This window comes from Taudactylus pleione, unplaced genomic scaffold (assembly GCF_031769625.1).
Source record: "Taudactylus pleione unplaced genomic scaffold, aTauple2 ptg000512l, whole genome shotgun sequence".
NCBI classification, from domain to species: domain Eukaryota; kingdom Metazoa; phylum Chordata; class Amphibia; order Anura; family Myobatrachidae; genus Taudactylus; species Taudactylus pleione.
Window position 1 is genome coordinate 4,120,100 of NW_028284914.1, and position 25,712 is coordinate 4,145,811.

The 25,712-nt window shown below is 46.7% G+C and overlaps 1 protein-coding gene across 2 annotated transcripts in view; it reads left to right on the forward strand.

The window, feature by feature from the left end:
* The window catches only part of GRIP2 (glutamate receptor interacting protein 2), a 472,906-nt gene that overhangs the window by 76,449 nt on the left and 370,745 nt on the right, over positions 1 to 25,712 (forward strand). The window lies entirely within an intron of this gene.

Here is a 25,712-nt window from a genome sequence, read left to right on the forward strand (position 1 = left end):
CATAGACTAAATATACCACCATAGACTGACCATGCCAACAGAGACTAGCCATACCACCATAGACAAGCCATACCACCATAGGCTGTCTATACCACCACTATTCATGCTAACACAGACTATCCATATCACCATATTCTATCCATGCTAACATAGACTGTCCATGCCACAATATTCTATTAATACCACCATAGATTCTCCATAACCACATAGACTGTCCATGCCATAATATTCTAGCAATACCACCATAGATTCTCCATAACCACATAGACTGTCCATACCACAAGAGGCAATCCATGCCAAATAAATAGAGGTTATCCATGCCACATATGTAGACAGTCCATACCACATTCCACCATGGACTATACCACCATAGACTATCCATAACTCCATAGATTGTCCATGCCACCATATATTGTCCATGCCACCAGAGGCTACCAAATAGGCTATCCATGCCAGATAGACTATCCATGATAAAATAGACTGACTATACCACCATATACTATACCACCATAGACTATACATAACTCCATAGACTGTCCATGCCACCATATATTGTCCATGCCACCAGAGGCTACCAAATAGGCTATCCATGCCAGATAGACTGTACATACCACCATAGACTATCCATGCTAACATAGACTGTTCATGCCACCATAGACTATACCACCATAGACTATCCATAACTCCATAGACTGTCCATGCCACCAGAGGCTACCAAATAGGTTATCCATGCCAGATAGACTATCCATATCACCATAGACTATCCATGCTAACATAGACTGTCCTTGCCACCATAGACTATCCATAACTCCATAGACTGCCCATGCCACCAGAGGCTACCAAATAGGCTATCCATGCCAGATAGACTATCCATATCACCATAGACTATCCATGCTAACATAGACTGTCCATACCACCATAGACTATACCACCATAGACTATCCATAACTCCATAGACTCTCCATGCCACCATATATTGCCCATGCCACCACAGGCTATACATGCAACTCGAGAATATACATACCACTATAGACTATGCATGCAATCAACTATTCATGTACATAGACTATCCATACCACCATAGACTGACTATACCACCATATACTATCCATGATAACATAGACTGTCCATGCCACAATATTCTATCCATAACCCCAGAGACTGTCCATACCACCAAATATTGTCCATGCCACCTTAGAATACACATGCCACCACAGACTGTGCCATCATAGACTGTACATGGCAATAGAGACTTTCCATGCCACTGTAGGTTGTCCATGCCACCATAGACTATCCCTTCACACAATGCATAAATTGTCTGCCAATATACCGCACAGTGATAAAGAATATATGTTTACCACGCTAATGGCTGGCATCAATAGCTGCTCTCTTACAGTATATGATAATAACATTTATATACAGAACGCTTGTATAATGTTATAATGTGTGTGTGTGTAGAGGCAACACTATTATAAAAGTGAACATTTTGCTTTATGTTTATAGCTCTTAACATTTTTTTTGCGGTATCCGGATAGTCTTTAAGCTGGGTTCCTTGTAATGTGCCATTTGAGGGAAAGTGCAGGGTGGCCAGCAGATGCTAGTCTGTCTGTCCCTATGACTGCCTAGGTAGACGTTGATAGGAGAGGTGAGCCGCACTAGGGATATAGGTGGGAGTTTTTACTGGTATTTGGGGTGGGTTGCTCAGTTTAGGAATGAGTTTTCGGTGGTGGCGTGGGGCGCCCTCAGCGTCTATGCAACTAATGGTTGATTATAAGGATGGGAATCAATGATGTTCCATCAAGACAATCAATGGTTTGGTTCCAATATCCGATGGCTAACCCTGCAATGGGAAAGATCGAATGTTTCCTCACCATCGTAAAAAAATGTTTTCAATGTTCACCTAATGTATTGGGGAGCATATTGGGCACGCAGAAAGATTTGTTTGATAGGCTCCCACACCAAAGCACCTACATACAGGAGATATATGCATCTTCAGTTCAAACGATATGTGCACCTTCAGATAAATCCCCAATCCCCCTGTATTTAAAACACATTTCTCAGCATGCTATACACAGGACTCGAGCTCTCAACCTTGTGTACCACAGTCAGACACCTAACACCTGGCTTATCTTTCTGCCATATGCCCATCTTCCCCACCATTTCTGTCATATTACTGCCAGACACACCTTTGTGCCATATCCCTACCTGGCTCCCCTGTTCTGCCATATCCCATTGATCTTACCTTTCTGCCATATCACCACCTGGATCTCTTTTTCTGCCATATCCCAACCAGGCTTAGCTAGCTGCCATACCCCCAACTGGCCCATTTTTATGCCACATCAACACCTTACTTACCTTGCTGCCAAATCCCATTGATCTTACCTTTCTGCCATATCACCACCTGGCTCACCTTTTCTGCCATGTCCCCACCTGGCTCACCTTTTCTGCCATGTCCCCACCTGGCTCACCTTTCTATCATATCACCACCTGGCTCACCTTTTCTACCATATCCCCACCTGACCTACCTTTTCTGCCATATCTCCAACAGGTTCATTTTCCTGCCATTTCTCACCTGGCTCACCTTTCTACCATATCCCCACATGGCTCACCTTTCTGCCATATCCCCACCAGGCTCACCTTTTCTGCCATATCCCCACATGGCTCACCTTTCTGCCATATCCCCACATGGCTCACCTTTCTGCCATATCCCCACCTGGCTCACCTTTTCTGCCATATCCCCACATGGCTCACCTTTCTGCCATATCCCCACATGGCTCACCTTTCTGCCATATCCCCACCTGGCTCACCTTTTCTGCCATATCCCCACCTGGCTCACCTTTCTGCCATATCCCCACATGGCTCACCTTTCTGCCATATCCCCACCTGGCTCACCTTTTCTGCCATATCCCCACTTGGCTCACATTTTCTATCATATCCCCACCTGGCTCACCTTTTCTTCCATATCCCCACCTGGCTCACCTTTTCTTCCATATCCCCACCTGGCTCACCATTTCTTCCATATCCCCACCTGGCTCACCTTTTCTTCCATATCCCCACCAGGCTCACCTTTTCTGCCATATCCCCACCTGGCTCACCTTTACTTACCTGGCTCATCTTTTCTTCCATATTCCCACCTGGCTCACCTTTTCTGCATATCCCCCAGGCTCACCTTTACTGCCATATCCCCACCTGGCTCACCTTTTCTGCCATAACCCCACTTGGCTCACATTTTCTATCATATCCCCACCTGGCTCACCTTTTCTTCCATATCCCCACCTGGCTCACCTTTTCTGCCATATCCCCACCTGGCTCACCTTTACTGCCATATCCCCACCAGGCTCACCTTTTCTGCCATATCCCCACCTGGCTCACCTTTACTGCCATATCCCCACCTGGCTCATCTTTTCTGCCATATTCCCACCTGGCTCACCTTTTCTGCATATCCCCACCAGGCTCACCTTTCTGCCATATCCCCACCTGGCTCACCTTTTCTGCCATATCCCCACTTGGCTCACATTTTCTATCATATCCCCACCTGGCTCACCTTTTCTTCCATATCCCCACCTGGCTCACCTTTTCTTCCATATCCCCACCTGGCTCACCTTTTCTTCCATATCCCCACCTGGCTCACCTTTTCTTCCATATCCCCACGTGGCTCACCTTTTCTGCCATATCCCCACCAGGCTCACCTTTTCTGCCATATCCCCACCTGGCTCACCTTTACTTACCTGGCTCATCTTTTCTTCCATATTCCCACCTGGCTCACCTTTTCTGCATATCCCCCAGGCTCACCTTTACTGCCATATCCCCACCTGGCTCACCTTTTCTGCCATAACCCCACTTGGCTCACATTTTCTATCATATCCCCACCTGGCTCACCTTTTCTTCCATATTCCCACCTGGCTCACCTTTTCTTCCATATCCCCACCTGGCTCACCTTTTCTGCCATATCCCCACCTGGCTCACCTTTACTGCCATATCCCCACCAGGCTCACCTTTTCTGCCATATCCCCACCTGGCTCACCTTTACTGCCATATCCCCACCTGGCTCATCTTTTCTGCCATATCCCCACTTGGCTCACATTTTCTATCATATCCCCACCTGGCTCATCTTTTCTTCCATATTCCCACCTGGCTCACCTTTTCTTCCATATCCTCACCTGGCTCTCCTTTTCTGCAATATCCCCACCTGGCTCACCATTATTTCCATATCCCCACCTGGCTCACCTTTTCTGCCATATCCCCACCAGGCTCACCTTTGCTGCCATATCCCCACCTGGCTCACCATTTATGCCATATCCCCACCTGGCTCACCTTTTCTGCCATATCCCCACCAGGCTCACCATTTCTGCCATATCCCCACCTGGCTCACCTTTTCTGCCATATCCCCACCTGGCTCACCTTTTCTGCCACATCCCATTGATCTTCCCTTTCTGCCATATCACCACCTGCATCTCTTTTTCTGCCATATGATCCCAACCATGCTCAGCTAGCTGCCATACCCCCAACTGGCCCATTTTTATGCCATATCTACACCGTACTTACCTTGCTGCCAAATCCCATTGATCTTACCTTTCTGCCATATCACCACCTGGCTCACCTTTTCTGCCATATCCCCAACTGGCACACCTTTTCTTCCATATCCCCACCAGGCTCACCTTTTCTATCATATCATCACCTGGCTCACCTTTTCTGCCATATCCCCTCTTGGCTCACATTTTCTATCATATCCCCACCTGGCTCATCTTTTCTTCCATATTCCCACCTGGCTCACCATTTCTTCCATATCCTCACCTGGCTCACCTTTTCTGCAATATCCCCACCTGGCTCACCATTTCTTCCATATCCCCACCTGGCTCACCTTTTCTGCAATATCCCCACCAGGCTCACCTTTTCTGCCATATCCCCACCTGGCTCACCATTTCTGCCATATCCCCACCTGGCTCACCTTTTCTGCCATATCCCCACCAGGCTCACCATTTCTGCCATATCCCCACCTGGCTCACCTTTTCTGCCATATCTCCACCTGGCTCACCTTTTCTGCCATATCCCCACCAGGCTCATCTTTTCTACCATATCCCCACCTGGCTCACCTTTCTATCATATCACCACCTGGCTCACCTTTTCTACTATATCCCCACCTGACCTACCTTTTCTGCCATATCTCCACCAGGTTCATTTTCCTGCCATTTCTCACCTGGCTCACCTTTCTGCCATATCCCCACCTGGCTCACCTTTCTATCATATCACCACCTGGCTCACCTTTTCTACCATATCCCCACCTGACCTACCTTTTCTGCCATATCTCCAACAGGTTCATTTTCCTGCCATTTCTCACCTGGCTCACCTTTCTACCATATCCCCACATGGCTCACCTTTCTGCCATATCCCCACCAGGCTCACCTTTTCTGCCATATCCCCACATGGCTCACCTTTCTGCCATATCCCCACATGGCTCACCTTTCTGCCATATCCCCACCTGGCTCACCTTTTCTGCCATATCCCCACATGGCTCACCTTTCTGCCATATCCCCACATGGCTCACCTTTCTGCCATATCCCCACCTGGCTCACCTTTTCTGCCATATCCCCACCTGGCTCACCTTTACTGCCATATCCCCACCAGGCTCACCTTTTCTGCCATATCCCCACCTGGCTCACCTTTGCTGCCATATCCCCACCTGGCTCATCTTTTCTGCCATATTCCCACCTGGCTCACCTTTTCTGCATATCCCCACCAGGCTCACCTTTCTGCCATATCCCCACCTGGCTCACCTTTTCTGCCATATCCCCACTTGGCTCACATTTTCTATCATATCCCCACCTGGCTCACCTTTTCTTCCATATCCCCACCTGGCTCACCTTTTCTTCCATATCCCCACCTGGCTCACCTTTTCTTCCATATCCCCACCTGGCTCACCTTTTCTGCCATATCCCCACCAGGCTCACCTTTTCTGCCATATCCCCACCTGGCTCACCTTTACTTACCTGGCTCATCTTTTCTTCCATATTCCCACCTGGCTCACCTTTTCTGCATATCCCCCAGGCTCACCTTTACTGCCATATCCCCACCTGGCTCACCGTTTCTGCCATAACCCCACTTGGCTCACATTTTCTATCATATCCCCACCTGGCTCACCTTTTCTTCCATATCCCCACCTGGCTCACCTTTTCTTCCATATCCCCACCAGGCTCACCTTTTCTGCCATATCCCCACCTGGCTCACCTTTACTGCCATATCCCCACCTGGCTCATCTTTTCTGCCATATTCCCACCTGGCTCACCTTTTCTGCATATCCCCACCAGGCTCACCTTTACTGCCATATCCCCACCTGGCTCACCTTTTCTGCCATATCCCCACTTGGCTCACATTTTCTATCATATCCCCACCTGGCTCATCTTTTCTTCCATATTCCCACCTGGCTCACCTTTTCTTCCATATCCTCACCTGGCTCACCTTTTCTGCAATATCCCCACCTGGCTCACCATTTTTTCCATATCCCCACCTGGCTCACCTTTTCTGCCATATCCCCACCTGGCTCACCATTTCTGCCATATCCCCACCTGGCTCACCTTTTCTGCCATATCCCCACCAGGCTCACGATTTCTGCCATATCCCCACCTGGCTCACCTTTTCTGCCATATCCCCACCTGGCTCACCTTTTCTGCCACATCCCATTGATCTTCCCTTTCTGCCATATCACCACCTGCATCTCTTTTTCTGCCATATGATCCCAACCATGCTCAGCTAGCTGCCATACCCCCAACTGGCCCATTTTTATGCCATATCTACACCGTACTTACCTTGCTGCCAAATCCCATTGATCTTACCTTTCTACCATATCACCACCTGGCTCACCTTTTCTGCCATATCCCCAACTGGCACACCTTTTCTTCCATATCCCCACCAGGCTCACCTTTTCTATCATATCATCACCTGGCTCACCTTTTCTGCCATATCCCCACTTGGCTCACATTTTCTATCATATCCCCACCTGGCTCATCTTTTCTTCCATATTCCCACCTGGCTCACCTTTTCTTCCATATCCTCACCTGGCTCACCTTTTCTGCAATATCCCCACCTGGCTCACCATTTCTTCCATATCCCCACCTGGCTCACCTTTTCTGCAATATCCCCACCAGGCTCACCTTTTCTGCCATATCCCCACCTGGCTCACCATTTCTGCCATATCCCCACCTGGCTCACCTTTTCTGCCATATCCCCACCAGGCTCACCATTTCTGCCATATCCCCACCTGGCTCACCTTTTCTGCCATATCTCCACCTGGCTCACCTTTTCTGCCATATCCCCACCAAGCTCATCTTTTCTACCATATCCCCACCTGGCTCACCTTTCTATCATATCACCACCTGGCTCACCTTTTCTACTATATCCCCACCTGACCTACCTTTTCTGCCATATCTCCACCAGGTTCATTTTCCTGCCATTTCTCACCTGGCTCACCTTTCTGCCATATCCCCACCTGGCTCACCTTTCTGCCATATCCCCACCAGGCTCACCTTTACTGCCATATCCCCACCTGGCTCACCTTTTCTGCCTTATCCCCACCTGGCTCACATTTTCTATCATATCCCCACCTGGCTCATCTTTTCTTCCATATTCCAACCTGGCTCACCTTTTCTTCCATATCCCCACCTGGCTCACCTTTTCTTCCATATCCCCACCTGGCTCACCATTTCTTCCATATTCCCACCTGGCTCATCTTTTCTTCCATATTCCCACCTGGCTCACCTTTTCTGCCATATCCCCACCTGGCTCACCTTTACTGCCATATCCCCACCTGGCTCATCTTTTCTTCCATATTCCCACCTGGCTCACCTTTTCTGCATATCCCCACCAGGCTCACCTTTACTGCCATATCCCCACTTGGCTCACCTTTTCTGCCATATCCCCACCTGGCTCACCTTTTCTGCCATATCCCCACCAGGCTCACCATTTCTGCCATATCCCCACCTGGCTCACCTTTTCTGCCATATCCCCACCTAGCTCACCATTTCTGCCATATCCCCACCAGGCTCATCTTTTCTACCATATCCCCACCTGGCTCACTTTTCTGCCATATCCCCACCTGGCTCACCTTTTCTGCCACATCCCACCGGGCTCATCTTTTCTGCCACATCCCATTGATCTTCCCTTTCTGCCATATCACCACCTGCATCTCTTTTTCTGCCATATGATCCCAACCATGCTCAGCTAGCTGCCATACCCCCAACTGGCCCATTTTTATGCCATATCTACACCGTACTTACCTTGCTGCCAAATCCCATTGATCTTACCTTTCTGCCATATCACCACCTGGCTCACCTTTTCTGCCATATCCCCAACTGGCACACCTTTTCTTCCATATCCCCACCAGGCTCACCTTTTCTATCATATCATCACCTGGCTCACCTTTTCTGCCATATCCCCACCTGGCTCACCTTTTCTGCCATATCCCCACCTGGCTCACCTTTTCTTCCATATCCCCACCTGGCTCACCTTTTCTATCATATGCCCACCTGGCTCACCTTTTCTTCCATATCCCCACCTGGCTCACCTTTTCTGCCATATCCCCACCTGGCTCACCATTTCTGCCATATCCCCACCTGGCTCACCTTTTCTGCCATATCCCCACCAGGCTCATCATTTCTGCCATATCCCCACCTGGCTCACCATTTCTGCCATATCCCCACCTGGCTCACCTTTTCTGCCATATCCCCACCTGGCTCACCTTTTCTGCCATATCCCCACCAGGCTCATCTTTTCTACCATATCCCCATCTGGCTCACCTTTCTATCATATCACCACCTGGCTCACCTTTTCTACTATATCCCCACCTGACCTACCTTTTCTGCCATATCTCCACCAGGTTCATTTTCCTGCCATTTCTCACCTGGCTCACCTTTCTGCCATATCCCCACCTGGCTCACCTTTCTGCCATATCCCCACCAGGCTCACCTTTACTGCCATATCCCCACCTGGCTCACCTTTTCTGCCATATCCCCACCTGGCTCACCTTTCTGCCATATCCCCACCAGGCTCACCTTTACTGCCATATCCTCACCTGGCTCACCTTTTGTGCCATATCCCCACCTGGCTCACATTTTCTATCATATCCCCACCTGGCTCATCTTTTCTTCCATATCCCCACCTGGCTCACCTTTTCTTCCATATCCCCACCTGGCTCACCATTTCTTCCATATGCCCACCTGGCTCATCTTTTCTTCCATATCTCCACCTGGCTCACCTTTTCTGCCATATCCCCACCAGGCTCATCTTTTCTACCATATCCCCACCTGGCTCACCTTTACTTCCATATTCCCACCTGGCTCACCTTTCTGCATATCCCCACCAGGCTCACCTTTACTGCCATATCCCCACTTGGCTCACCTTTTCTGCCATATCCCCACCTGGCTCACCTTTTCTGCCATATCCCCACCAGGCTCACCATTTCTGCCATATCCCCACCTGGCTCACCTTTTCTGCCATATCCCCACCTAGCTCACCATTTCTGCCATATCCCCACCAGGCTCATCTTTTCTACCATATCCCCACCTGGCTCACTTTTCTATCATATCACCACCTGGCTCACCTTTTCTTCCGTATCCCCACAAGGCTCACCTTTTCTATCATATTACCCCCTGGCTCACCTTTTCTGCCACATCCCACCGGGCTCACCTTTTCTGCCACATCCCATTGATCTTCCCTTTCTGCCATATCACCACCTGCATCTCTTTTTCTGCCATATGATCCCAACCATGCTCAGCTAGCTGCCATACCCCCAACTGGCCCATTTTTATGCCATATCTACACGGTACTTACCTTTCTGCCATATCACCACCTGGCTCTCCTTTTCTGCCATATCCCCAACTGGCACACCTTTTCTTCCATATCCCCACCAGGCTCACCTTTTCTATCATATCATCACCTGGCTCACCTTTTCTGCCATATCCCCACCTGGCTCACCTTTTCTGCCATATCCCCACCTGGCTCACCTTTTCTTCCATATCCCCACCTGGCTCACCTTTTCTATCATATGCCCACCTGGCTCACCTTTTCTTCCATATCCCCACCTGGCTCACCTTTTCTTCTATATCCCCACCTGGCTCACCTTTTCTGCCATATCCCTACCTGGCTCACCTTTTCTGCCATATCCCCACCTGGCTCACCTTTTCTACCATATCCCCACCTGGCTCACCTTTTCTACCCTATCCCCACCTGGCTCACCTTTTCTACCATATCCCCACCCGGCTCACCTTTTCTGCCATATCCCCACCAGGCTCACTTTCCTGCCATATCCCACCTGGCTCACCTTTTCTGCCATATCCCCACCTGGCTCACCTTTTCTGCCATATCCCCACCTGGCTCACCTTTTCTGCCACATCCCACCGGGCTCACCTTTTCTGCCACATCCCATTGATCTTCCCTTTCTGCCATATCACCACCTGCATTTCTTTTTCTGCCATATGATCCCAACCATGCTCAGCTAGCTGCCATACCCCCAACTGGCCCATTTTTATGCCATATCTACACCGTACTTACCTTGCTGCCAAATCCCATTGATCTTACCTTTCTGCCATATCACCACCTGGCTCACCTTTCTGCCATATCCCCACCTGGCTCACCTTTTCTGCCATATCCCCACCTGGCTCACCTTTTCTGCCATATCCCCACCTGACTCACCTTTTCTATCATATTACCACCTGGCTCACCTTTTCTGCCATATCCCCACCTGGCTCACCTTTTCTATCATATTACCCCCTGGCTCACCTTTTCTGCCATATCCCCACCTGGCTCACCTTTTCTATCATATCCCCACCTGGCTCACCTTTTCTATCATATTACCACCTGGCTCACCTTTTCTATATCCCCACCTGGCTCACCTTTTCTGCCATATCCCCACCTGGCTCACCTTTTCTGCCATATCCCCACCTGGCTCATCTTTTCTTCAATATCCCCACCTGGCTCACCTTTTCTGCCATATCACCACCTGGCTCATCTTTTCTATATCACCACCTGGCTCACCTTTTCTATATCACCATATACACTATATGCCCTTCTCCACAAGACCTACATAACCTACAGACCTTTCCTTCCATTCATGGTAAAACAAGTGCTAAAGACGCCGATGCCCAGCTGCCACTTTTACAGAGTCTGGGCCCCTCGGTCCTCATCTGTGTGCAGATCTCACCAGAATAGATTTGTCCAGCCTGGTGCGTTAGTATTATGACACTACAAGATTGGAAGTATAGATCACTGACAAGTCCTGCCGTAGTGCGAGGACAAAAGAGTGACAGACTTTGCTTCCAGTTTCTGTATCACTGATTGAGGTGATTTACTATTGTCAGCGTATTAAATGGAAAGAGAGAATCCTTGACACTGATCTCCTTATATGTGACATATAGCAGGAACGTGTCTCTCCGTGATAGCCGGGGAAACTTCGCTAGACGGCGCTTGCAGTAAATTACTGTCTTATCAGGGGTTGTCATTAACTGTACCCACTTTCTTGTGATCTAGAACACAGTTGTTTATGAACGCAATGTTTTATTAGGCTGGAGGGAAATATGTTGTGATTGCAGTTATCTGGTAATTGTACTACAACAAATCTAACTATAATAAAATTGACTGCTGATAAAAATTATGTCATCATGTTGGAATGTAATGACAGTTGGTATGACATGTGGCCCCTCCCACTGGTTACAGAGATACACAAGAAAGAGTGAGGGGCTGTGAATGAGAGAGAGTGGGGGGAGAAAGTGTTGGAGGGGGGAGTACATTCTGCCTTTATCTGACACTGAGGTGGACTCTGCTTTTCATTTTTATTTATTTTTTACATAGAGTAGGCCTCTAGATATTTCCCCTTTGTATGACGCAGCTCGAGTTACGTTGAATGTAGTGGTCAACCCCCCTCTAGAAATCCTGCGTTTGCTACTGCTGTTGGTAGCTCTTGAGGACCAAGGTTAGGTCCTCAACAGGATAGGTCAACAGGGACAAAAGATCGACAGGGACAAAAGGTCGACACACAAAAGGACGACATGGAAGAAGGACGACGGGTACAAATGGTAGACAAGGTCAAAATGTTGACGCAAAATGGTCCATTATAACAGGTATAATGCTGCACAAGCAGTATCCGACACATCTTTTCTGCTGTATTATATATCCATATATGTAATTGACCCCCTCTGTTGATTTGCGGAGTATATCTATCGTGTTTTCATTCTGTACGTCCTCTCAACCAAAACGCGCAACGTCGGGCGATGCAAACTGAACGATCTCCATTTGCAACTGACTGGATGTAACTGGTACATAATGGGTCTCTCTCGTGTAAGCTAAATTCAAAGTGGGCATTTTTACGTAATTTTGGCGGTCTCTCTGCAAAGTTGTGTGCACGCATAATTGTGCATGGTATCAAATAGATGTTTTGCATTCGTCTGATTTATGGCTGTTGCATGTGCGCACTGATGATAATGATGATGATGATGCAGCTGTGCAACCAAGCGTACGAATAGGTGTGGTCCGTTCATCTCCGATGCATATGCAGAAGTTGGTGTCCAAAAACCGCGGCCGATGTCACAGGCTGGTATCGCCATCACACTGATAGTCGCGATGGCTGCTCCTTTGGGCGGGCTGCAGGAGCTGAAGCTTCCCGCAGTCTGACCGGGTGCTGGTCACTTAAGAGGTCAGAAATCTGCATCCACCAACGCAGACCCTGGCCTCGTTCCTCCCAGAAAACAAGGTTCCGGGAATGGCGACCAGGCACGCCTCCCCCCAACGCAGCAGCATGATTGATATTGGATTGATATTGGAAGGGTCTGCGAGCGAGCTAGAAAATTCAACAACTCCCGCAGCTGCTTTCTACTTTTCCTCGCTACTAGTGTTTGCATTTCCTGTATAAATGTGTGAATCTGCGCAAAACAAGCATGGTGACACAAAAACGGTATATGTGTGGCAAACCTCCTGTTTTACACATTTGTTAATGACAATAAAGTTCCTCTGAATATGATGATTACATCTTTCCTAGGTGGTAGTGCAGCACTATAACGCAGCCTAAAAAATATGCGGACAGTCCAGACGCAACACACAGCGCGGATTTCAAAAACTTTTCTCTTTAGGTGAAAATATTTGCAACATCGCATGTCATTACAGATTGCTAGGATTCTTCTATACTTGGGTGTCGCTCACCTGAGCCTGCGTGACGAGGGCCCGACTGAGGGATAATCAAAAACAAACCACCTCTTCTGTCTAAAAGTATTAAAATCACTGTTCTATTACGCACTCACAACTAATCCCCAATTTCTGCCACTGTTATTTTTAAGTCAACACCAGTTATCATTAGCCGCAAAAAAAGAAACAACCTGTATCACAGTTATGTAGTAAGTATACTAGCTTCTGTGACTGGCACATGAATTCCGTAAGATCACAGAGACCGATCTTTTTTAATTTAGGTTTAATATGCTCAATGTATATATAGGTTGAGTCTCCCAAATCCAAAAAGCTTGGGACCAGGGGTATTTTGGATAACGGAATATTCCGTATTTTGGAATATTTGCATATCATAATGAAATATCTTGGGAATGGGACCCTAATATACATACAGAAAGCATTTATGTGTTATATACACCTTATACACACAGCCTGCAGGTCATTTTATACTATATTTTCAATAATTTTGTGGCTCAAAGTTTGTGTACCTACATGAAATTCATTTCTGTTTCATATACACCTTATACACACAGCCTGAAGGTAATTTTAAACAATATTTTTAATAATTTGTGCCTTAGACAAAGTTTGTGTACATTGAACCATCAAAAATCAAAGGTTTCATTATCTGAGTCATGCCAAAAAAATTCCGTATTTCGGAATATTTGGATATGGGAGACTCAACCTGTACTATATAAGATGACAATATGACATGCAGTAATATTATGCAAAATTAATTTATTTCAAGCAAAAAAGGAGAAAAGTCAGAAGGTACAAATTTACATAATTGCTTATCTCTATGGCAGGGGACTCAGAAATATAGAACATAGCGGCTAGCCCTAATCAGATTGGTTACCAGTAACAATGTTTCTTTGTCAGACAGACAGGGCATTCTAAGGCTTAACCTACCTTACAAGCTATGTTTAAATGCAAATAAGGGTTTTTGGACATTTATTTAAGACTCTTTCCTAGTCAGAGCTTTTCTCAGATTTCCCTAGTGACAGAATGTTACATGCAAACAAGTCATAAGTCCTTTGTCCTTTATAGAGCAAACATCAATGGTAATTATAATATTTTAACCAGCCCATGTTATTTTGTACCCATTCAGACCTAATATTATATCTTTATTCACATAACAACCATTGGTGGGCACTCACCTGTCACAATAAGACACATTTTCTGACACCCATCACCAACTCCAAAAATTTTATGGTCAGGTTCTGCCTTTATTTATAGATACTATTATATACTGTAAGGGAGTTTTGAATTTATGACTTCCACCATAAAGTGTAGTCGATGCTCCCTTAGCTTGATGACTTTCTCACATACCATTGTAGGCAAACACAGATTTTTCAGAGGAGAGGACAAATTTGAAGTTTCCAAACCCCCTCAGGTTTTGTAACTTCAAGGCACATTGTCTGATTACAAGATACTCAATTGGGTATTATCAATCTGTGGGTCACGACCAATATAACATCATAACATCCTACCACCGATATGACATACCTTCCAACTATCCAGATTTAGGCACTACAGTCCAACCTTTAGGAGATTTGCCCACCAGCTGCCACCTTTGCCCTGACTACCAGATGGTTGACAGTTATCTACCCGCTCACTGTGCGCTCCTGTCACTGGTGATAATTCAGAGGTATTATAGCTGCGGGGAGTTGGCTGGAGGTGGCCTAGGACACATAGCGTGGCACATGTCACGTGACCACAACTTTTTGTATTTCCGCCAGGACCAATGATGGAAGGTATGATGTGGTACAGATCACAGAAACCAAGCAAATGCCACATTACCTGATTCATTTATTTTTTTAACATGGCTCCTCTGAAATGTTTGCTCCATGGCAAGTGGGGCCTGCCTCCCAATATTCTGACATTTAGGACAAAAGTCCTAGAAATGGGATAGTTGGGAGGAAGGCAAAAACTACAGGCTCCTGTCACATCAATGTCAAAGCATTTCTACATAAAACAAATTTCATATATATCATTGGGTGCGGTTCATTATATCGACGATAAAAAGGTCGACACCAGATTACCGACATTCAATAGGTCGACATGGATGTAGGTCGACAGTTACAAAAAGTCATGGGGGCAAACGTTCGACATGAGAATAGTCGACACGTGTCTTTTTTCTTACCCTAACTTCACCCTAACCCTCCCCTTGGTACCTAACCATAACAGTTCGGGTAAGTGCCTAACCCTAATTGTCCTCCTAGTTCCTAACCCTTCCATCGGGGTAAGTACCTAACCCTAACCATCCCTCCTAGTGCCTAATTCTAACCCTCTGTTAAGTGCCTAACCCTAACAAAAAAAAAATGTGTTGGCCATTCCCTTGTCCACCTTATGTACTAAACCCATGTCGAACTATTTTCCCTGTTGACCATCTGCTGGCAGTCCTATTGCTTGTCAACCTTTTTGCTGTCGACCTTTCATCCAGAACCCATACCATTTGTTTGGTTTCTGTGTTCTGTACCACATCATACCTTCCATCATTGGTCCTGGCGGACATACAATAAGTTGTGGTCACGTGACATGTGCCGTGCTGTGTGTCCTAGGCCACCTCCAGCCAACTACCTTTGAATTGCCGCCAGTGACAGGAGCGCATGATGAGCGGGTAGATACCTCTCAACCATCTGGCAGTCAGGGCAAAGGTGGCAGCTGGTTTGCAAATCTCCTAAAGGTTGGACTGTCCTGCCTAAATCTGGAAAGTTGGAAGGTATGTCATATCGGTGGTAGTATGTTACGATGTTATATTGGTCGTGACCCACAGATTGATAATACCCAATGGAGTATTTTGTGCAATGAAGATTTCTTGCCTCTGTAACGTTCAGTGTTCAGTGCCTGGAATCTCACAGTTTGTCAGTAGGTGTCATGAATACACTGGCTGTGTATAATAGACCAGCTGTGTGTAATACACTGGCTGTGAGTTCCAGGTTCTCGTCCTGTCTGGGACTCGTAGCTTTGACGTTGTGCCCCTCCGGCAGAGAGTAGGTCAGTGGCCCTGTCCGTCTGCCCTTCAGACTGGTGCATTTCCCTGGATTTCTGTGCTGTACGTCCTGTCAGTATTTATAGCTCTGGATTCGGCTACAGAATATAAAAGATGCTGATAGATCAAATAGGGTCTAAGATTTGACAGATGGTAGACGGTAGCTGTGTTTTATATTCTTTGTGTGCATAATGTATTTTCTTTTTTTTCATCTTTGTTCTAGGACATGAAAGACCTGGGTCAGTCCTTCTCTTCTGTGTACTTCAACTGTGGTCTTGTAGGAGCACTAACGTTTAAGAATATGCCCAACTAGTGCCCCCTTATTGACATCACTGGTTCCTAATGCCCACAAAATGCCAGCCAATGCGTAGTTGTGAAAAGTTTCTGCTTCTCACATTATAAGTGACACTCGTCCTTTTGTACAGCTTACGTCAGCAAGTGAATTTACTCCCCGCTGGTGCCCAGTCATTCAGGGCTGCTTTAGAATGTACTAATATACCCTCTTATTAGTCATTTGGCTGTTAGGAATAAATAGACCATCAGATGCAGAGTAGATGAGCAATGCTGGGCACTGGGCTGCTCTCCGGGGTGGAATTTCATTTAAAAACAGAACATAATTTGCAGGAACAGTTATACTATATCAATTGCTGGAAGCAAATTGTTTCGATTAGTTTGATGCATTTTGTGCACCACCCGCTCTGATGATAAAAGTTGACATTTCGCCTACAATGCAGAATAAGGCAGCGGAGGTGCACCATTGAGGCAGTGATAGGGTTACCATTTAAAATGCTGCTTTATTCTTTTGGGATATACCGGTGCACCCCTGCAGAACGCAGCAGACTGTTATCAAAGGGATAAAAAAATTAAAAACAGATGTGAACGGCGGGCTGGGATTGGATGATGTATGGCGCTGCAACGCTATCAATCCTCTCTTCCACGTTTTGCAGGCAGGTGACAGAGACGTCTTATAGGATGATACTGGCTCCTGGATATCTCACAGACAGGCACAGTCCCCTGGCTGTCCTCATATTAGATCACCCAGAGACATTAGGCCTCAATCACAGGTGGGCGCAGTGTCTGTGGGGTCTATGTACTAAGCCTTGGATTGTGATGAAGTGAACAGAGATAAAGTACCAGCCAACCAGCTCCTAACTGCCATGTCACAGGCTGTTTTTGAAAAATGACAGTAAGGAGCTGGTTGGCTGCTACTTTATCTCCGTTCACTTTACCTCCATCCAAGGCTTAGTAAAAAGACCCCTATGTTTGCGCAGTTGTCAGATGTTTTTTGCACTGCGCATACGAGTCTCCGGGAGGGGGCAACCGGTTGGCACAGTGTGGGGGCGTGACGCGGCATGCAGGCCGAGATTACCGGCATTGTGAAGCAGGGAACGGGGCCACTTTGAGGCGCTGCAGCACAAGTGGCGTCATTGCCCCCCTGAAGTGGTGTGTATGGGGAGGGGTGCAAGGGGTTGATGTCTGGGGGTATGCGAGCAAATGGCGGCCACCTGGGAGACTTGCAAACTTTTCCGGCCAACTGGGAGCGCCGCCCGATTTTCGGGAACCTCCTTGCCATTCTGGGAGAGTGGGCAAGTACGATATTCATATTCCATGGGGCAGATTCCACTAGCCACGGGGCTTATCGCCTCTGCCAAGAGCTAATCAATTACTGCCGCTACCGCAGGCGGTAAGTCCCGGAGGGTGCAGGTCCTTACGCTGGGCGCGACCTACTGTAGTGAGGATCTGGGAATTGGTTCTCAGCTGCAGAGGCCTCGGCGTCTTAGTAAAGCCACTCATTCCGAGACAGCACGGTCTTACTCAGAGGTTCCATGTGCGACTGATGTTTTACGCTTTTGTAGATAAGCGGCGGTTATGAGAGGCCAGAGGTGGGCGTCTCAGTGCACAAGACTGCGCCTGAGTCATTTGCATATTTTCGCAAGTCCACTGCGCACGGAATCGCAATGCTGACAGAATTCGCGTCCATCCCTGCGTCAGGCCCTGAGTTTTGTTGATCCCTTTTGCGCAACAGTAATGTGACGTGAGAGCTGGGCTTCTTATTATTATCACTTTACATTACTCTATACAAACACTATTAATTGTAATGCTTAAAGTACTAAAGCAACAGATCCCCAACCCTCTGAGTGTGATGTGAGGCCTGGCACTGAAAGGATGAAGAGGGCAATTAGTAAAGACATATTTGGGGTTGGAGACATTTCGGCATGACAGTTGGCACCCACGTGGCGGGCGCTAATCCTTCGTGCCGGCACAGAAGTGCGCTGACCCATATATACAAACTCTGTAAGAACAATTATTCATTCCGAGGCGGAAAATGTTCCACAGCACTCTGTTGAATATTCATGAGCCTAATTTGCATGTGATTAGCATTGGCTCAGGACGACTCTCCTTAGAATGATTACGATAATTATTATTATTTAGCGCTGGCTACATATGTGGTGCGTCACAGAGTAGAGCGCAAGCCGGGCCACCTATTTACAGAGTTATTTATAGCATCCTAACCAGAGATGGATACCTTGGCATTCAGGAGCTAATTGCACTGGAGTGATCTTATAGTGTGTGGATGAAAACCTATATATGTATGTTTATCAACCTCTCCTGGACATGACAATCATTAGAGAGATGGGAATCAGTCCGTCTCCTAGTAATAATATATGATGATATTGAGCTGTGATTTAAATAATTACACATTTTCATTTTTATTCCTTTCTCATTCAGAGAATGTACAGTATTTGGATACAGCAATGTTACATATCAGTAGGATGTCTTATATAGGCCTTGTGCTGCATGCAGGCATTGCATACATCAGTCTGGGGGCGGCTGCTATTCACCCTTCAGGCTGGCGTGTGCAGAGGTATTTAAGCCATACATGCAAGCAGTCCTGATTTTACCAGTTTTCAGCCTCCAAAGTGAAAATTGGCATGGATTGAGAAGATCGGGATGGGCTTTTGGTGGATCAGGGGTATGAGCTAAACTCTCCTAAGTATATTGAACGGATATGCAATCTATTGTATTGTGTGAGTGCCACCTAGAGGAGACTCAGAGCAACAGCAACTATATATGTCACATGCAGTGTCTGTAACACAGCCCTGCACAGCATTTGGTAAATTTGTGATATTGCAGCATAGACTTGTGTGGCATTACACTAATCACACATACATTTGTGGTATTACACTGATTGTACAGGGCAAAACATACATTTGTGGTATTTCACTGATTACACAGGGCAAAACATACATTTGTGGTATTATACTGATTACACAGGGCAAAACATACATTTGTGGTATTACACTGATCACTCAGGGCAAAACATACATTTGTGGTATTACACTGATCACACAGGGCAAAACATACATTTGTGGTATTACACAGGGCAAAACCTACATTTGTGGTATTACACTGATTACACAGGGCAAAACATACATTTGTGGTATTACACTGATTACACAGGGCAAAACATACATTTGTGGTATTACACTGATTACACAGGGCAAAACATACATTTGTGGTATTACACTGATCACACAAGGCAAAACATACATTTGTGGTATTACACTGATCACACAGGGCAAAACATACATTTGTGGTATTATACTGATTACACAGGGCAAAACATACATTTGTGGTATTACACTGATCACTCAGGGCAAAACATACATTTGTGGTATTACACTGATCACACAGGGCAAAACATACATTTGTGGTATTACACAGGGCAAAACCTACATTTGTGGTATTACACTGATTACACAGGGCAAAACATACATTTGTGGTATTACACTGATTACACAGGGCAAAACATACATTTGTGGTATTACACTGATTACACAGGGCAAAACATACATTTGTGGTATTATACTGATTACACAGGGCAAAACATACATTTGTGGTATTACACTGATCACTCAGGGCAAAACATACATTTGTGGTATTACACTGATCACACAGGGCAAAACATACATTTGTGGTATTACACAGGGCAAAACCTACATTTGTGGTATTACACTGATTACACAGGGCAAAACATACATTTGTGGTATTACACTGATTACACAGGGCAAAACATACATTTGTGGTATTACACTGATTACACAGGGCAAAACATACATTTGTGGTATTACACTGATCACACAAGGCAAAACATACATTTGTGGTATTACACTGATTACACAGGGCAAAACATACATTTGTGGTATTACACTGATTACACAGGGCAAAACATACATTTGTGGTATTACACTGATTACACAGGGCAAAACATACATTTGTGGTATTACACTGATCACACAGGGCAAAACATACATTTGTGGTATTACACTGATCACACAGGGCAAAGCATACATTTGTGGTATTACACTAATCACACAAGGCAAACCTTACATACATTTGTGGTATTACACTGATCACACAGGGCAAACATACATTTGCGGTATTACACTGATCACACAGGGCAAACCTTACATACATTTGTGGTATTACACTGATTACACAGGGCAAAACATACATTTGTGGTATTACAATAATCACACAGGGCAAAACATACATTTGTGGTATTACACTGATCACACAGGGCAAAACATACATTTGTGGTATTACACTGATTACACAGGGCAATATATACATTTGTGGTATTACACTGATCACTCAGGGCAAAACATACATTTGTGGTATTACACTGATCACACAGGGCAAAACTTCCATTTGTGGTATTACACTGATCACACAGGGCAAATATACATTTGTGGTATTACACTGATTACAGAGGGCAAAACTTCCATTTGTGGTATTACACTAATCACACAGGGCAAAACATACATTTGTGGTATTACACTAATCACACAGGGCAAAACATACATTTGTGGTATTACACTGATCACACAGGGCAAAACATACATTTGTGGTATTACACTGATCACACAGGGCAAAACATACATTTGTGGTATTACACTGATCACACAGGGCAAAACATACATTTGTGGTATTACACTGATCACACAGGGCAAAACATACATTTGTGGTATTACACTGATCACACAGGGCAAAACATACATTTGTGGTATTACACTGATCACACAGGGCAAAACTTTCATTTGTGGTATTACACTGATCACACCGGGCAAAACATACATTTGTGGTATTACACTGATTACACAGGGCAAAACATACATTTGTGGTATTACACTAATCACACAGGGCAAAACTTACATACATTTGTGGTATTACACTGATTACACAGGGCAAAACATACTTTTGTTGTATTCCAATAATCACACAGGGCAAAACATACATTTGTGATATTACACTGATCACACAGAGCAAACCTTACATACATTTGTGGTATTACACTAATCACACAGGGCAAAACATACATTTGTGGTATTACACTGATCACACAGGGCAAAACATACATTTGTGGTATTACACTGATCACACAGGGCAAAACATACATTTGTGGTATTACACTGATCACACAGGGCAAAACATACATTTGTGGTATTACACTGATCATATAATGAAAACAGAAAACATAATACAGTACTTATATACACGAAGTCTGGAAACAAACTAAAACTAAGAAACTTTGCAAAAGTCTGAGCTATGTTACACAGTGTTCATTGTCTTATTTTAGGATATTATTATTATTATTATTATTATTATTATTATTATTATTTATATGGCACCCTAAGATTTGAATGAATCTTACAATGAGGAAATATAGTATAGTACAACATTATAGAGGCTCAACAAACAAAATACAAAAATAAGCTGGAAATTCAAGAAGCATAAATGCAAACATAGCAAAAAAATGAAGCGCAATGCTGTATATAAGAAGTAATAGGCCACAGTTGCCCACCTTTTGGCTGCCTCCTCCGGTAGGCAGCCAGGTCGGCACTGGGAGTGGAAGGGCTCAGCAGAGGTGGGCAGATCTGGAGCTGGAGATAGGCGGGGCTCGGCAGAGGTGGGCAGGTCTGGAGCTGGAGATAGGCGGGGCTCAGCAGAGGTAGGCAGGTCTGGAGCTGGAGATAGGTGGGGCTCAGCGGAGGTGGGCAGGTCTGGAGCTGGAGATAGGCGGGGCTCAGCGGAGGTCGGCTGGTATGGGGGCATGACAATGCAATTGCGTCATCGTAGCACCTCCCCCCACTATGCAGTGCCGAGATTACCGGAATTGTGGAGTGGGGGGAGGAGCCACGATGATGCAAATTTATGGCAAATCGCATCATCGTGCACCTGTGCCCCCCACTTCTCCAGCCCCCAGGAAACATTTCCACCTTTCCAGATAATAGGCATGTATTATGTGTTGGCGGTACAAGGCAGATAAGAGGTAATAGGCATGTATCACGTGTCGGCGGTACAGGGCAGATAAGAGCTAATAGGCATGTATCACATGGGGGTACAGGGCATATAAGAGTGGAGGAGTGGAGATGTTGCCCATAGCAACCAATCAGATTCTACTTAACATTTAACTAGCACCTTCTAGAAGATAATAGCTAGAATCTAATTGGTTGCTATGGGCAACATCTCCATTTCTAAAAACTCTCACTTTAAATTTACCCATTAGAGTAGATCACCGAAAGTACAGAAGTCTGGCCATCCCTGGCTTATATTGTCTGCGGCAAATATCAGCACAGTAGGACTGATGGCAAGTGAGTAATTCTCCAATTAGCAAAGCATAAGCATATAAAATAGCACTTTAAATGGGCAATATAGTGGGCGTATGCATGTGTGCTTCAGTTCTGCATTGATTCTTGCAGTTACGCCAGTCTGGTAATGGCGTGTGCGACCACATGCAGACTGGCATGCTGGGACAGATGCACAAACCTCTGAGAAAGCCGCATTACTTGCAGGTGGTGGAGTACAGGCCAGAATAACGGATAATGATGGTGACAAACCGCTTGTGATTGTTCCTGTACGCTCCGCTGGCGCTGTTGGGTGCTGTGTACATTGCTCGGGCTCCTGTGTGCATGTCTAAGCATTTTGTGTATTCTCATGTCGGTGAGACGGGCATTTTTTTCTGATGTCATAAAGGAGTATTTGATGCTTTATTGATGCCTAGTACTGATGCAGGTCAGAGATGTGCGGTGAAGTCAATGGCTGGGGAGGCACTGGCTGATTAACAACCCCCCCACCACCACCTAAAAAAACCAGCGTAGGGTTCCCCCTATTTACAGTAACTAGCACAAGGCTGAACCAGCCAGATGGATAATGCCATAGCAGGGGGTACAAGCAGCGTGGGGTCGCCCTGCCATCACATTAACCAGCCCTAAACTAGTCAGCCCAGGGCTGGATTTCCTCGGAAAGTGGAGAACCCCCCCCAAAAAAAACGGGGTCCCCCCTCTCAGTGCTATGCCCCGCACCCCTGGTGACGGTGGGTGTGGGGCTCATGGTATGATAATATTGTTCTTAACAGGCAGCCTACAGGTCCTAGCCAGCCCGGCCCAGCATGCCGACACTTGGAGAAACACAAGTGCCTACATGCCCGGACATTAAGGGCCCGCTGGCACCTGTGGTCTGCTTGTAAAGAAAATATTAAATAAATACAAGGCACTTAATGTTTTAATAGTTTATTATACAGCATCTTCACCTGGGGGCGACAGCCAAGCTATTTTGCATGGCCCCCATCGTGCTATCACAAAGTCTCAGGGTGGGGGCCATACTCACCCTCAGCCAAGGGCAGAGTGGGGCGCAATCAGTGCGATCACTGCCCCCCTTCCCCGCATGTCAACTGCAGGCAGAGGAGACTGCTGCACTGCAGAGCTCAGCGGTAACAGCCTCCCAGGCAGGGGCGGATTGAGAAATGAAAGTGATCCCGGAAAAATGTGTCAAAGTGGCCCAATGTGCGCGCGCCGGAGGCGTGCGCCCAAAAAAGTGGATGTAGCCTCGTGAAAAGGGGTGTGGCCTAATGCGGAAAGCCATGCCCGCAAGCCACTCCCCCTGTTTCAGTCATACTGGGGGCATGCCCACCGCTCCAGGAGCTGATGGGCATGCCCACAGTCCCTCTCTCCAGGTAATAAGCACAGCGAGCATGTGAATGAGCATTTTATTACCTATATGATTTCTCTGCAATGGGGAATCTCTGAAGAAATTGATCCTCCCTGGACAGGCCGTGTCTTGAGTTGGTATTTGCTATTCATGCAGGAGATCCCATGGTCTGGAAGTTGCCTGCATGTGTCCCAATAAAACAAATGTTATTATCCTGCAACAGAGGTCCAACCAGATAAGAAATGTGGGTTTCCCATTTCAAACAATTTTATATTAATAAAATATATTTGCTCATTTGGTACAATTTGCATCAGTAATATGATTTAATTAGAATTGTTGTCTTACTGATGATTACTGTCCTCCAGTTGTTTCTTCTAATAGTACCAGCGTTCCTATCATCCTCTATGTGTCTCCAGCACCATCGCCTTAGTGTGTCCCCAGACCATCCCCCATGTGTCTTTTCAGCACCATCCTTCTGTGCCTCCCCAATACCATCATCCTGCGTCTCCCCAGCGTCATCATCCTGCATCTCCCCAGCGTCATCATCCTGCGTCTCCCCAGCGTCATCATCCTGCGTCTCCCCAGCACCATCCTTCTGTGCCTCCCCAATACCATCATCCTGCATCTCCCCAGCGTCATCATCCTGCGTCTCCCCAGCGTCATCATCCTGCATCTCCCCAGCGTCATCATCCTGCGTCTCCCCAGCGTCATCATCCTGCGTCTCCCCAGCACCATCCTTCTGTGCCTCCCCAATACCATCATCCTGCATCTCCCCAGCGTCATCATCCTGCGTCTCCCCAGTGTCATCATCCTGCGTCTCCCCAGTGTCATCATCCTGCGTCTCCCCAGCGTCATCATCCTGCGTCTCCCCAGCGTCATCATCCTGCGTCTCCCCAGCGCCATCATCCTGCGTCTCCCCAGCGCCATCATCCTGCGTCTCCCCAGCGCCATCATCCTGCGTCTCCCCAGCGCCATCATCCTGCGTCTCCCCAGCGCCATCATCCTGCGTCTCCCCAGCGCCATCATCCTGCGTCTCCCCAGCGCCATCATCCTGCGTCTCCCCAGCGTCATCATCCTGCGTCTCCCCAGCGTCATCATCCTGCGTCTCCCCAGCGCCATCATCCTGCGTCTCCCCAGCGCCATCATCCTGCGTCTCCCCAGCGCCATCATCCTGCGTCTCCCCAGCGCCATCATCCTGCGTCTCCCCAGCGCCATCATCCTGCGTCTCCCCAGCGCCATCATCCTGCGTCTCCCCAGCGCCATCATCCTGCGTCTCCCCAGCGTCATCAACCTGCGTCTCCCCAGCGTCATCATCCTGCGTCTCCCCAGCGTCATCATCCTGCGTCTTCCCAGCGTCATCATCCTGCGTCCTGCCCTAGCACAGAATAACCCTCCTCCCCGCAGATCATCATCTTCCCTTAGCACAGAATAGGCCCCTCCTCACAGATCATCTCCCCTTAGCACAGAATAGTCCCCCACACACAGATCATCTCCCTTAGTACAATATAGCCCCCCTCACCCTCAGACA